This window comes from Dendrobates tinctorius, unplaced genomic scaffold, assembly GCF_039654945.1.
Source record: "Dendrobates tinctorius isolate UK_male_01 unplaced genomic scaffold, ASM3965494v1 ptg000103l, whole genome shotgun sequence".
Lineage (NCBI taxonomy): Eukaryota > Metazoa > Chordata > Amphibia > Anura > Dendrobatidae > Dendrobates > Dendrobates tinctorius.
The window spans coordinates 16,578,069-16,591,266 of record NW_027361771.1 but is presented as its reverse complement, the minus strand read 5'-3'; the positions used below and the strand labels follow the sequence as shown (position 1 = coordinate 16,591,266).

Below are 13,198 nucleotides of genomic sequence, written 5' to 3'. Positions count from 1 at the left end.
TTACAGCGATACCTCATTTATGTCATTTTTTTATGTTTTGGCGCTTTTATGCAATAAAAACAATTTTATATAAAAAATAATTATTTTTCCATCGCTTTATTTTGCGAGCTATAACTTTTTTATTTTTTCTCTGATGATGCTGTGTGGCAGCTCTTTTTTTGCGGGACAAGATGACGTTTTCAGTGGTATCATGGATATTTATATGCGTCTTTTTGATCGCACGTTATTGCACTTTTTGTTCGGCGGTATGATAATAAAGCATTCTTTTTTGCTTCGTTTTTTATTTTTATTTTTTAAGGGGTTCACTAAAGGGGTTAACTAATGGGACAGTTTTATAGGCCAGGTCATTACGGACGCGGCAATGCCAAATATGTGTACTTTTATTGCTTTTTTTATTTACAAAAAATAAATTTATTAGGGAATTTTTTTTTTTGATTTATTTAGCGATTTTTAAAAAATAATTTTTACACTTTTTTTTACTTTATTAGGTTGTCCCAGGGGGGACAACACTGTCCTGTGACAGATCGCTGATCTGTCACATCACAGATCACTGTAACAGATTAGCGATCCTACACAGGCATTGAAGCAGACTTCCTCTTGCATGCGCTTTGAAGCTCCCTGTAGGCCCCCGAAGGTCCCCGTCGCCATCTTGGATCCGGGGACCTGCAGGGAAGGAGCCCCCCCCACAGCAGCGCTGCACATTGCGCTGCTGTGGGGGGCTCAGGGAAGCACGGAGGGAGCCCCCTCCCTGTCGATGCTTCCCTTTAACCCCGATACACCGCGATCGTGTTTGATCGCGGTGTGCAAGGGGTTAACGTGTTGGGGGCGGTCCGTGCCACATTGTGATAATCAGCTGACACCCGGCCGCGATCAGCGGTGATGTACTGTCCCCATATCTATGTGGAAAACTCAATTTATTTTAGTATCTATTAACCCCTTTCTGCCATGTGACGTACTATCCCGTCCATGTGCCCTGAGACTTAATTACCAGGGATGGGATAGTACGTCGCATGGCAGAAAGGGGTTAATAGATACCAAAATTAATTGCGTTTTCCACATAGATATGGGGACAGAACCGAGTTTACTACATAGATACAGGTAAAAATAGAACTTACAACAGAGTTTTAGTATTTTACTCAGTGTTTTGGTCACCATTTTACCTCAGTATTTAATCAGTATTTTACCTCAGTGTTTGGTCAGTATTTTACCTCAGTGTTTAGTCAGTATTTTACCTCAGTGTTTGGTCTGTATTTTACCTCAGTATTTGGTCATCATATTACCTCAGTGTTTTAGTATTTTACCTCAGCGTTTGATCAGTATTTTACTTCAGTATTTGGTCAGCATTTTACCTCAGTATTGGTCAGTGGTTTACCCACTTCATGGCCAATAATTCCCGATTCCCCATGTCATAGTTACGTTCAGATAGAGAAAATTTTCGAGAAAAGAAGGCACAGGGATTCATCTTAGAGGTTACCGGATATCTTTGAGACAAAACAGCTCCTGCACCAATCTCAGAAGCATCTATCTCCACCTGAAATGGGAGTGAAACATCAGGCTGCCGTACACCCGGAGCAAAAGTGAATCTCTGCTTAAGCTCCTGAAATGCCGAGACTGCCTCTGGAGACCAATTCACCACATCAGCACCCTTTTTGGTCAAATCCGTCAGAGGTTTAACAATACCAGAAAAATTACTTATAAATTTACGGTACAAATTAGCAAAGTGCAAAAACTTCTGAAGAGCCTTCGGAGAAGTGGGCTGAACCCAATCATAAATGGCCTGTACCTTGGCCAGGTCCATTTCAATAGCAGACGGGGACAAAATGAATCCCAAAAGCGAAATCCTCTGTACACCACAAAGACATTTCGATTCCTTAAAGGGAAGGTGCCGCAATTTTATATAATTTGCAAAAAAAGAGTAAGTAACAAAACATGTTGTTTCAGCAAATGTTGTACTAACTAGGATTTATGGTTTGTTTGTAATAATGTTTTAATGTAGCCACTGGGCGCTGCCATCTTGATTTGCAGATCTGTGGAGGACTCATACAGTCTGCAAATATGGCCGTCCCTGGACATAGGAGACTGCGGTCGGCTCCCGACCCCACATTGCAGCCTCATTAGCAGTGAACTGGGCACGCCCCTGTGGGCTGCACCATTCACTGCTGTAGGTGTGGCTGGGCGCCATTTTACTGTAGCCCAGTGCTATCTGCTGAGCTCCACTTTCTGCACCGTGCTTCCTGCTCCAGCTCCACTGTCCTCCTGCTCTGTCTCCGCCTCCTCACTCACACACAGCCCCAGTGATCTCCGGTAATCTGACACCTTCCTTTTTATGACAGCTTTTATGGCTGTCTGAGGACATTGACATATACAGCCCATAGTCTAGTGTATAATTGGGGGGGGGCTGGAAGTTTCACCAGTATGGGCATATCTGTAATACTGTCTCCTGTGATACTGCCTGCTGAGCCGTGTATCTAATTCTCTCCTGTGTGATACTGACTGCTGAGCCGTGTATCTAATCCTCTCCTGTGTGATACTGTCTGCTGAGCCATGTATCTAATCCTATCCTGTGTGATACTGACTGCTGAACCGTATATCTAATCCTCTCCTGTGTGGTACTGACTGCTGAGCCGTGTATCTAATCCTCTCCTGTGTGATACTGACTTCTGAGCTGTGTATCTAATCCTCTCCTGTGTGATACTGACTGCTGAACCGTGTATCTAATCCTCTCCTGTGTGATACTGACTGCTGAACCGTGTATCTAATCCTCTCCTGTGTGATACTGACTGCTGAGCCGTGTATCTAATCCTCTCCTGTGTGATACTGTCTGCTGAGCCGTGTATCTAATCCTCTCCTGTGTGATACTGACTGCTGAACTGTGTATCTAATCCTATCCTGTGTGATACTGACTGCTGAACCGTGTATCTAATCCTCTCCTGTGTGATACTGTCTGCTGAGCCGTGTATCTAATCCTCTCCTGTGTGATACTGACTGCTGAACCGTGTATCTAATCCTCTCCTGTGTGATACTGACTGCTGAACCATGTATCTAATCATCTCCTGTGTGATACTGACTGCTGAGCCGTGTATCTACCATCTCCTGTGTGATACTGACTGCTGAACCGTGTATCTAATCCTCTCCTGTGTGATACTGTCTGCTGAGCCGTGTATCAAATCCTCTCCTGTATGATACTGACTGCTGAACCGTGTATCTAATCCTCTCCTGTGTGATACTGACTGCTGAACCGTGTATCTAATCCTCTCCTGTGTGATACTGTCTGCTGAGCCGTGTATCTAATCCTCTCCTGTGTGATACTGTCTGCTGAGCCGTGTATCTAATTCTCTGCCGTGTGATACTGCTCTCCTGAAATACTCTGTGCTGCTGTCACCCTGCTGGTTTTATGTGTGATCTACATGGTGGTATTGTGTATGATCTATATGGCGGCATTGTGTGTGAAGTATATGGCGGTATTATTTGTGATCTGCTAAAAGGGGACCCATTCTAGGGTGGTTCTGGCTGAGCACCTGCACATGGGTCAGGGGTAATAGGTGCAGTCAGGGGAGGGCTGGGGAGGCAGCTGAAGAGAGGGGCCTCATTTTTATCGTTACTGTATGGCTCCATTCCCCCCCAGCCTGCTTCCCAGCGTCACCCCGGACTGCGCCTGTCGCCTCGCTTTCACACATCGCCAGGACAGAATCTGAGGAGGGGAATGGGGTCTTTGCATGCAAAGTCTGGATCAGAACAGGCCATCAATCAGCAGAAATGTTTCCTGGATTTCTGTGCTGCTGTCTCCCTGCTCCTCCCCCATATATCTCCCTCTGTGCCCCCCTTAGACCAGCACACTGCTCTCCTGAAATACTCTGTGCTGCTGTCACCCTGCTCCTCCCCCATATATCTCCCTCTGTGCCCCCCATAGACCAGCACACTGCTCTCCTGAAATACTCTGTGCTGCTGTCACCCTGCTCCTCCCCCATAGACCAGCACACTGCTCTCCTGAAATACTCTGTGCTGCTGTCACCCTGCTCCCTCCCCCATATATCTCCCTCTGTGCCCCCCATAGACCAGCACACTGCTCTCCTGAAATACTCTGTGATGCTGTCACTTTGCTCCCTCTACCATATATCTCCCTCTGTGCCCCCCATAGACCAGCACACTGCTCTCCTGAAATACTCTGTGCTGCTGTCACCCTGCTCCCTCCACCATATATCTCTCTCTGTGCCCCCCATAGACCAGCACACTGCTCTCCTGAAATACTCTGTGCTGCTGTCACCCTGCTCCCAGAATCCTTGCTGCCTGCCATCCTCGGTGACCGAAGACCCCATTCCTCTCCTCAGATCCTGTCCTGGCGATGTGCGAAAGCGAGGTGACAGGGGCCTGATATATGGAGGAAGGAGCAGGGTGACAGCAGCACAGAGTATTTCGGGAGAGCAGTGTGCTGGACTGTGGGGGGGGGCATCCTGTTCGGTGCCAGGGATTGTACATAGAGCGCTGTGTTTTATACACATGGATGGAGCGTCTTCTTGTCTGCTCCACAGAAATCCAGGAAACATTTCTGCTGATTGGTGGCCTGTTCTGATCCAGACTTTACATGAAAAGACAGTCAGTATAACTTTGCAGGCCCCATCAAAATGGCTGCTCACTGTGTTCCTAGATGTCATCCTCTCTTTTCCCTTAGCAAACACCCAGAAGGGGAGGAGAGGAGTGACACCACACCCATGTCAGCAGATTCCGCCCATACAGTGTCCATTTTAGGGCATGATCATATATCAAAATCAAACATCATGGACACTGTATGCCCATAATTACTGCAGGACAGTAATGTGAGCTAGTTGTACACTAGGTTTTTGCGCCAAATTTCAGTATCTGCTCCCCCTAGTGTTAACAAGTGGAAATGCCAAACTTTTCAAAATTATTTTTCATATTTTACAAAATTAAAAACAAATGATAATATTTTTTAAGAAAATGTAAACATTAATTCTTTACATTTTTTCAATTGCTGAAAATTTTTTTTTGGGATGGCACCTTCCTTTTAACATCAAAATCCGGAACACAGTCCGAACATGTTCCACATAAGAATCCCAATCTTTGGAAAAAAAATCAAAATATCATTCAGATAAATGATCAAAAACTTTTCCACAAGGTCCTGGAAAATATCGTTCATAAAGGATTGGAAGACGGAAGGGGCATTAGCGAACCCAAAAGGCATCACCAGGTACACAAAATGTCCCTCCGGAGTACTGTATTAAACGTAGTCTTCCATTAATCCCCGTGCTTGATGCGAATAAGATTATACGCCCCCTGAGGTCAAGTTTGGTAAGCCAACAAGCACTTTTAACTCTGGAAAATAAATAAAAAATGAGGGGTAACGGTACTGATATTTAACAGTGATTTTGTTAAGGGAACGATAGTCAATACATGGCCTTCATGAGCCATCTTTTTTGCCCTCAAAGAAAAAAACAGCACCCAAAGTCGAAGAGGATGGTCTTATATGACCCTTCTCCAATGATTCCTTGATATAAGATCGCATAGCATCATGTTCAGGTACAAATAAGTTGAAAAGCTGACCCTTGGGAAATTTACAACCGAGCTGTCATGATCCAGCATGGATCTGACAGATTAAATGGATAAGTGAACTTTTTTTCCTTTGGCTAGGTGCCAAAGTGATGTGATTGCCCCCGGTGGCCATTAGAATTATTACACGTGGTGTCGTTCATTCTAAGTTGCCCCGGTGGTGGTGAGTGGTAGTGCACTTTAGTTTCTTTGGTGTAATGTGCACTTAATTACAAATCAGGTGCTAGGCTCTATAAAAGGGAGCCAGGTGGGTTCAATCACTGTTGGTGATATTGTGTGTTCATTTGGCAAGGAAGCCTGGGTGAGGAAGGAGCTGAACATGAGTCCTACGCAGCCCAGCCAGAGGGGACGAGTGGCAACTATGTGGTCTGCAAGAAGGGCTGGCATGGCGTGGTGGAGTCACAGTTTATGGTGTTGGCAGGAAGTGCTTGCATGGCTTAGTAGAGTAACGACTATGGAGAAAGTTGCACTCAGCATGCGGGACTCGGTTGCTGAGAGCTGGACTCAAGCATGCTTGACTTTTTGGGCAGGAGCTGAACTCATCTTTGGGACTCTGTTACTGGATTTCTGCAACTGGTGGTGGACTCTGCTCCAAGGCTGCACTATGGTGAAGGATCCTGTTATGGTGATGGATCCGGGTGGAGGAGAAGATGCACACGGGTGGTGGGCTCTTTTGCTGGGAGCATACGCAACAGAGCAAAGCTAAGTGGTGTTTTCCCTGTTTTGTCATCTTTCCTCATGTGTGTTTAGTGCAGTGGTGGGATTAGTTTCTGTACCGACCAATTCCCTAGTGAGGGTTTAGGTCAGGGCGAGCTAGGGTTTTTAGGCTCCTGTGCGTGCCCAGTGCGGAACCGGCATAGGGAACGTTAGGAGTGCAGGGACACAGGCTCAGGGGAGCTCAGGAGGTCTCCATTTCCCTATTCCCTATCACAGGGCCCACCATTGTTAATGTTTCCCAGGTTTCCCTTATTGTTTAAATTCGCCTTACTGGAGGCGGGGTTTCCAGACTTGTGTATATGTGTAATGTCTAAATTCGCCAGTTGGAGGCGGTGTATCCAGCTGCACTTGTTTATTATTTAAATTCGCCCCACTGGAGGCGGTATATCCAGGGTCACGTGTGTCATATGGGTTCACCTTGCGGTACTAGCTGCGTCCAGACACACGTGACCGTGACACGAGCATTAATTCAATTGCACAGTCATAACTCCTATGAGGAGGCAAAGATGCGGACTTATTCTCACTAAACACATAGCCAAATAGTCAGGAGCGTCTTGAGACTGAGGAGAGGTGGAGAAACCAGGAGTGTCACTAAGAACACATTGACAACCCCAACTCACCACAGACAGAGATTTCCAATCTAAAACAGGATTATGGGTTTGCAACCAAGGAAAACCGAGTACAATAGTATCATGTAAATTGTGCAACGCCAAAAATTTTCAATTCTCTTGATGGTCCGGGGCGACCCGCATTACCACCTGAGTCCAAAACTGGGGTTTATTCTCCACCAAAGGGGTAGCATCAATCCCCCTCAAGGGAATAGGGGTTCTCAGGGGCACCATGGGGAAACTACAACGCTTGGCAAAGTCAAGATCCATCAGATTCAAAGCTGCTCCTGAATCAACAAAGGCTTTAGCAGAAAAAGTAGACAAGGAGCAGATCAAGGTAACTGCCAACAGGAACTTAGGCTGTACACTGCCCACCGCAAATGTGTGAGAAAAACTTTTTTCTCGTTTAGGGCAGACAGAATTAACATGAGAGGCGTCCCCACAAAAGAAGCATAACTTATTTCGCCTTCTGAACTCTTGACGTTGCGCCCTAGACAAAACCCTATAACATTGCATGGGTTCAGAAGTTTGTTCAAAAGGCAGCACTGCCTCTCGCATACTTTTATGTTCACGTAAACGTCCATCAATTTGAATGGCTAATGACGTGGAGTCATTAAGACCAGAGGGGACAGGAAATCCCACCATAACATCTTTTACGGTTTCTGCTAGACCTTTCCGAAAGAGAGCTGCTAGGGCATCATCATTCCATTTAGTAAGGACCGTCCACTTTCGGAACTTCTGGCAGTATAACTCCGCAGCATCTTGACCCTGGTTCAATGCCAGTAAGGTTTTCTCAGCTTGATCAATAGCATTAGGTTCATCATACAACAACCCGAGGGCCTGAAAAAATGCATCCACATTAGCCAGAATAGGGTCTCCAGGTGTCAGAGAAAAAGCCCAATCCTGGGGATCGCCATGCAGCAGGGAGATGACAATTTTAACCTGCTGCACCGAGCTCCCTGATGAATTAGGCTTCAAAGCAAGAAATGGTTTACAGTTATTCTTGAAATTCAAAAATTTTGACCGATCTCCAAAAACACATCAGGAGTAGGGATCTTGGGTTCTACAGGAGATGACTGAGCGAAATAGGCAGAAATTCCCCGCACTTCATCAGCGAGGTGCTCAACATGATCGGACAATTGCTGAGTCTTCATTAAAGAAAAAATCCTCATATGGCCCCAGAGAAAAAAAGGAAAAAATATATAAAAAATTCTGACACTTTTTTTTTCTTTCCTTCTTTTGAGTACCCTAGAGTCTGCGGTTAGGCTGGTGATTCTGTTATGAATGGGTCACCGAGGAGGATTGCAGGAACAGGCTAAGCCACCAGAAGACCAAAGAGGTTGGTAACTAAGCGGATTGCAGACCCCTGATTCTATCCACAAAACTAGCAGTAGCCGTGGAGCGTTCCTACGATGTCCTAGACGCTTCGTCACAGCCGGAGAACTATCTAAGCCTAAAGACATATATATATTGTCAGTGAGACAAGATGAGACATAAACACAGGCAGAGAACAGACTGAGAAAATGGTGAGGCCCAAGCTGTCTAGACAGGACAGAACAGAAACAACAGAAAAGATACTGTCTGCAATCACGCACAAAACCCTAAAAAAGTCCAACACTTCTGATATAGAGAAAACCTGAGGTCACACGACCTCACCCCCGCTAGATCAGCTCTCTGCAATAAACTGGAAGCAAGGCAAAAAGATACTAACATAACAGGGGACTGAACAAGCTGCAACATATGAAGCAGAGCCCAGCACTGCCCCCAGCAGGGAGCACGCTGAACCCTAGCAACAAAGCAGAAAGCAAAAAAAGGGCAAAACAGATTACATGCAAAGGATTAGCAAAAGAATCACTTAGCTGAACAATGCAGATCAGGCAGGGGACAAAAGAACTTCAAATGCACAAGGAGGAAATCACCAGCAACCTCCAAGAGCAGCCAGCTCAATTATATTCTCCCATCCAGTAATCTCAGGTTCCCAATTATCATCGTTAGGTGGGAAACTTCCATCCATCTGGCCAGCTCCACTACTCTCAGTAACCACCAGAGGGAGCTTCGGCTCAGAACTCCAAGCAAGAGAATTCACAACCGCGTACTTTCACTAGCAGATCCGGCAGCTCAGGGTAGCTTTTGAGAAAACATTGAACCACGAGGTTAAGCACATGGGCCTGGCAAGGTACGTGTGAGCGCACCTTGCCTCAGAGCCGCCACCAGGTTTTGGCCATTGTCACACATGACCATGCCAGGCTGTAGGTTCAGCGGCGTCAGTCAAATGTCTGACTGCTCTTTTAGCACTGTCCACAACTCTTCTGCATTGTGCAGTTTGTCACCTATGCAGATTAGGTGAGGCAGTGCTGCAGTGATGTGTTCATTTCAGAGATGGAGGCTGAAGAAGAGGAGCAGGAGGTGCAGGAGCTGCAGACTGTGGGGGCAACCCTGATTGACATAGGGCCCGCAATCCTCAGTGTGGAGAGGATGTGTTCCATCCCAAGGTCTGACAGGGTCCCAGCTTTAACTATATTTACCCAGTGTGCAGTCAGTGAGATGTACCATTCATGCCCACCGGCACTTATCCATGTGTCCGTGTAACAGCATTGTTGAGGGCACAGGTAATATTGTGGGACACATGCTGGTGTAATGCTGGTAGGGCACAACGAGAGAAATAGTGGCAACTGGGGATGGTTGCCGCCATCAGGTTGCGGAAAGCTTCCGTCTCAATGAGCCTAAAATGCAACATTTTGAGCGCAAGCAGACGAGAAAGGTACAAATTAAGCACTGTGGCCTGTGGGGCATTGGCTGCGTATTTCCAATTGCTTTACAATGACTGGGGTATAGGCAATTGAAGGTTGGGCTGGGACAGAGGACATGGACGGGCTTGATGATGGTGCTGGTTGACTGTGGGCAACAACAGGTGCAGGGCCCGAGGTATCTTCACAGGCACGGTGAACTGGGGATTGGCTTGTACGCAGAACAGTGGTAGAAGCAGTGTTGTCACCTGCAGACAGTGTTCTTGGAGACTGGGGTTCGGCCCACAAAGTTGGGTTCTTTGCTGCCGTGTGCCTAATCATGCTGGTGGTGGTCAGGCAGATAGTTTTGCTACCCCTGCTGATGTGGGCATGGCAAGTGCTGCAAATGGCCTGTTTGGGATTATCATCAGAGTCTTTAAAAAATAACCAGACTTGGGAAGATCTAACAGTTGGGATGGCAACGTCCGTCCTGTTTGTGTTACAGGGAATGGATGCACGCCTTCTGTCTGCGGCCACCACACTACTTCTTCCTGCCTGTTTTGGTGATATGCCTCCTTCCCCATGTGTGCTGCTGTCCTCGCTCTGTATGTCCTCCTGCCAGATTGGGTCAGCCACTATGCCATCCACCACCTCGTCTTCCACATCCGCACCCTGCTCCTCCTCCTGACTTTCTGGCAATTGTGTCTCATCATCGTCCACCTCTTGTGACAGTGGCTGCTCAGAGATTTGTGCATCGCTACATGGAATATCATCTTGCCCCTCTTCAAGTGGAGCTGGTGAGAGGCATGAATCTCCAAATGGGAAACTGAACAGCTCTTTGGAGTGTCCGAGTGTGGGATCAGTTGTCTCAGGGCACTAGGCATGGTGGGAGGAAGGAGGATCAGGGTGAGTAATATCCGGTCCACACTCATGGCTACTCAGACTTGACTGTGTGGAAGACATGGTGGTGGTGGTGGCTAAGTGACTGGAAGCATTATCCGCTATCCAACCAACAACAGTTTCACACTGTTCTGGATTTAACAGTGGTGTGCTGCAGTCCCCTAGAAACTGGGACAGGAAGGTTGAGTGCGAAGATGTGGGTCTTTGCTGTGGCCCACTTTCTACTTGACCACAGCCTCATCCTCTGCATGCACCATCAGCATCACGTCCACTTCCCCGTCCCTTGCCCTTTGCCTTGCCGATTTGAAATGGACTACTGAAATATTTGAAAAGCTCAGTACAAATGGATTTATTTGGAGAAAAATTATATAAGTATGCCTGCAAAGCGAAGATTTTTCCACCACAGATACACCAGGCCTCAGCCTGAGATAATAGACTGTATTAATTTTTTGGGGGGGTTTGTGTCATTTTTGGAAAACACAAAATAATGAGTAGAACAAGACTAGCAGACAGAACTGTGCAACATATGCCTGTGAAGCAAAGATTTTTACACCAATGAAAAACCAGGCCTCAGCATGAGATAACAGACTGTATTATTTTTTTTCTATTTTTTGGATACAAAAGACTGCACCCCTTACCCTCATTGTGCATCAGGATATAATCTCCTTTCTAGTTATCTCTGAGGGTATGGATGAGGTACTTCTAGGATTGCCTTGGCTGTGCCTCCATTCCCCCCAGATTGATTGGGCAATGGGGTGCATACAAAAAATGGGGCACCTTTTGTGAGAGTTTGTGTCTGAAGACCCAGGTGCCCCTGGGCAAGTTCTATGCACCATCTAGAGCTTTAGCTGATCAGCAAAAACACAGTGTATGGTGGCTTTTAAGCATGGCAAAAGTCACCGGGGAGGAGGGTAATGTTAGGCACCAGGATTCTCCTGCTGCACGGGATAGATTCCAAGCCTTGTCTGGTGCAGTGGTCTCCCATTTAGGCTCGACCGCTGGGATGACCGCTCAGCACAGACTCCTTTCGCAGCACCTTGCCCAGGTTCCTGCTGTATGTGCAGTAACTGCTGGCTCTCCAGCTAGGCCTATGGAGACTACTGGTGTACATGTCCAGCGTTATGCTCTGGAGCCTAAGTACAGATTTTACCGTACTGAGCATGTCCATGATGTGGTGCCTTCTCATTGGTTTCAGATGTTCAGCTGCTCTGGTGATGTGGCAGCTTCAAATTGGTCCACAGGCAAGGTCCTGTCTTATCGGACATGAGCCTAGTGTGTAAAAGGCTTTCAGAGGCACACGCCCATGTGCTGGTATCATACGTATTTGCTGTGTGTTTGTAGGTGGGACAGTTATCACCCTGTATGCACGTGTGCCGCTAATAGCACTATGAGTGTGTTTCTAGACAGAGAGTGTAGGGTGGGAACTCCCGCTTGAGCTTAGCATCTGCACTGGGCATCCTCAGATGCGGGCTCAAAAGCCACCATGTGTCAGAGCATGTTCAATCACCAGTGTAGTAGGGGGTGAGTTGTGGGGACCCCACTAGCATCAATTCCACTATGCTCCTGTGACATCAGGGCATAGCTTAGAGTGTTTTCGCACTGCTCTGTGAAGTAACAGAGTCAGGCGCCTTGCACTCTATTCACACCGAGTGACGTTTAACTCAATGTGTTTATGGTGCTTACTCATGGCTACGCTCTGCCATTATTCTCTAACTGCGGTTCCCCATCACCGCACGGTGGACCCCGGGTTGCGATTGCACCTTCTCTTAATTTACATTTGGTGAGATCCGCAAACCCTAACAGTAGGATTGGTTGGGCAGATGAAGGGCAGAGTTATAAGTTTTGAGCATGAACTTATAATGGATGAAATTCTCTGCTTAAAGTGATTTTCTCCTCTGACGCTCAGCGCACCTTGGGCAATGCTGAAGAAAATGCATTTGCATTGTGTGCCAGTGTTGCCATCATCTGTCTTGGGTCTTTCTGTGTGTAGTAGGGGCTGCTTCATCCATGGTACTCTGAAATGGATTATTGCAGTTTGACAATAGTGGGAGGAGATCAGAGCTAAAGATGAGTGTAGATAGTCCATAAGCTGCTGGGTAGTAATGGTACTTGTATTCTTATAAGTGTGGTAAGTGAAGGTGTCCTCACTGAGGAGACAGTTCTTGACAGAGAAGGAAAGAATGTTGTGGTCAAAGAGCGGGAGAGGGGCATTAGTAAAGTTGTGCACTGAGCAGAGACGGGAGAAGACCAAGTCTAGAGCATTCCCATCTTTATGATTAGAAGAGATAGTAAACTGTGAGAAACTGAATGATAATGTTAGAGAAAGTAGATGAGAGGCAGATTAGGAGAGGGGATCATCAATGGGAATATTAATGTCTGCCATGAAGAGAGTGGGAATGCCCCAGGATAGAAAGTGAGGAAGTCAAGTCCTTGGTTCTTGAAAGTGATCCAAGAACTGATGGGAGGAGCTTGGTTGGTGATAAACACCCAGCAATCGCAGGGAAGAGGGTTTGAAGAGTAACAGTGTGGACTTCAAAAGAAGGAAACATAAGTGAAGGTACCAGGGGATAACCCGGAAAGCACATTGTGATGAAAGGAGCAGATCAAAGGCTACATCTTGTCTGTTCTCAGGTCTGGCAGTATGCTAAAATTTCACCCCAGCAAATCAGGGAGCAGCAGCGG

The 13,198-nt window shown here is 46.7% G+C and overlaps 1 protein-coding gene across 1 annotated transcript in view; it reads left to right on the top strand.

Moving 5' to 3' along the window:
- The first annotated feature begins 1,188 nt into the window (after positions 1–1,188).
- Positions 1,189–13,198, top strand: part of ANKFN1 (ankyrin repeat and fibronectin type III domain containing 1) — a 1,014,930-nt gene continuing 1,002,920 nt past the window's right edge. Inside the window, exon 1 of the mRNA XM_073588104.1 lies at positions 1,189–2,304. The gene's annotated coding sequence lies outside the window, so the exon portion shown is untranslated. The remainder of the gene's footprint in view (positions 2,305–13,198) is intronic.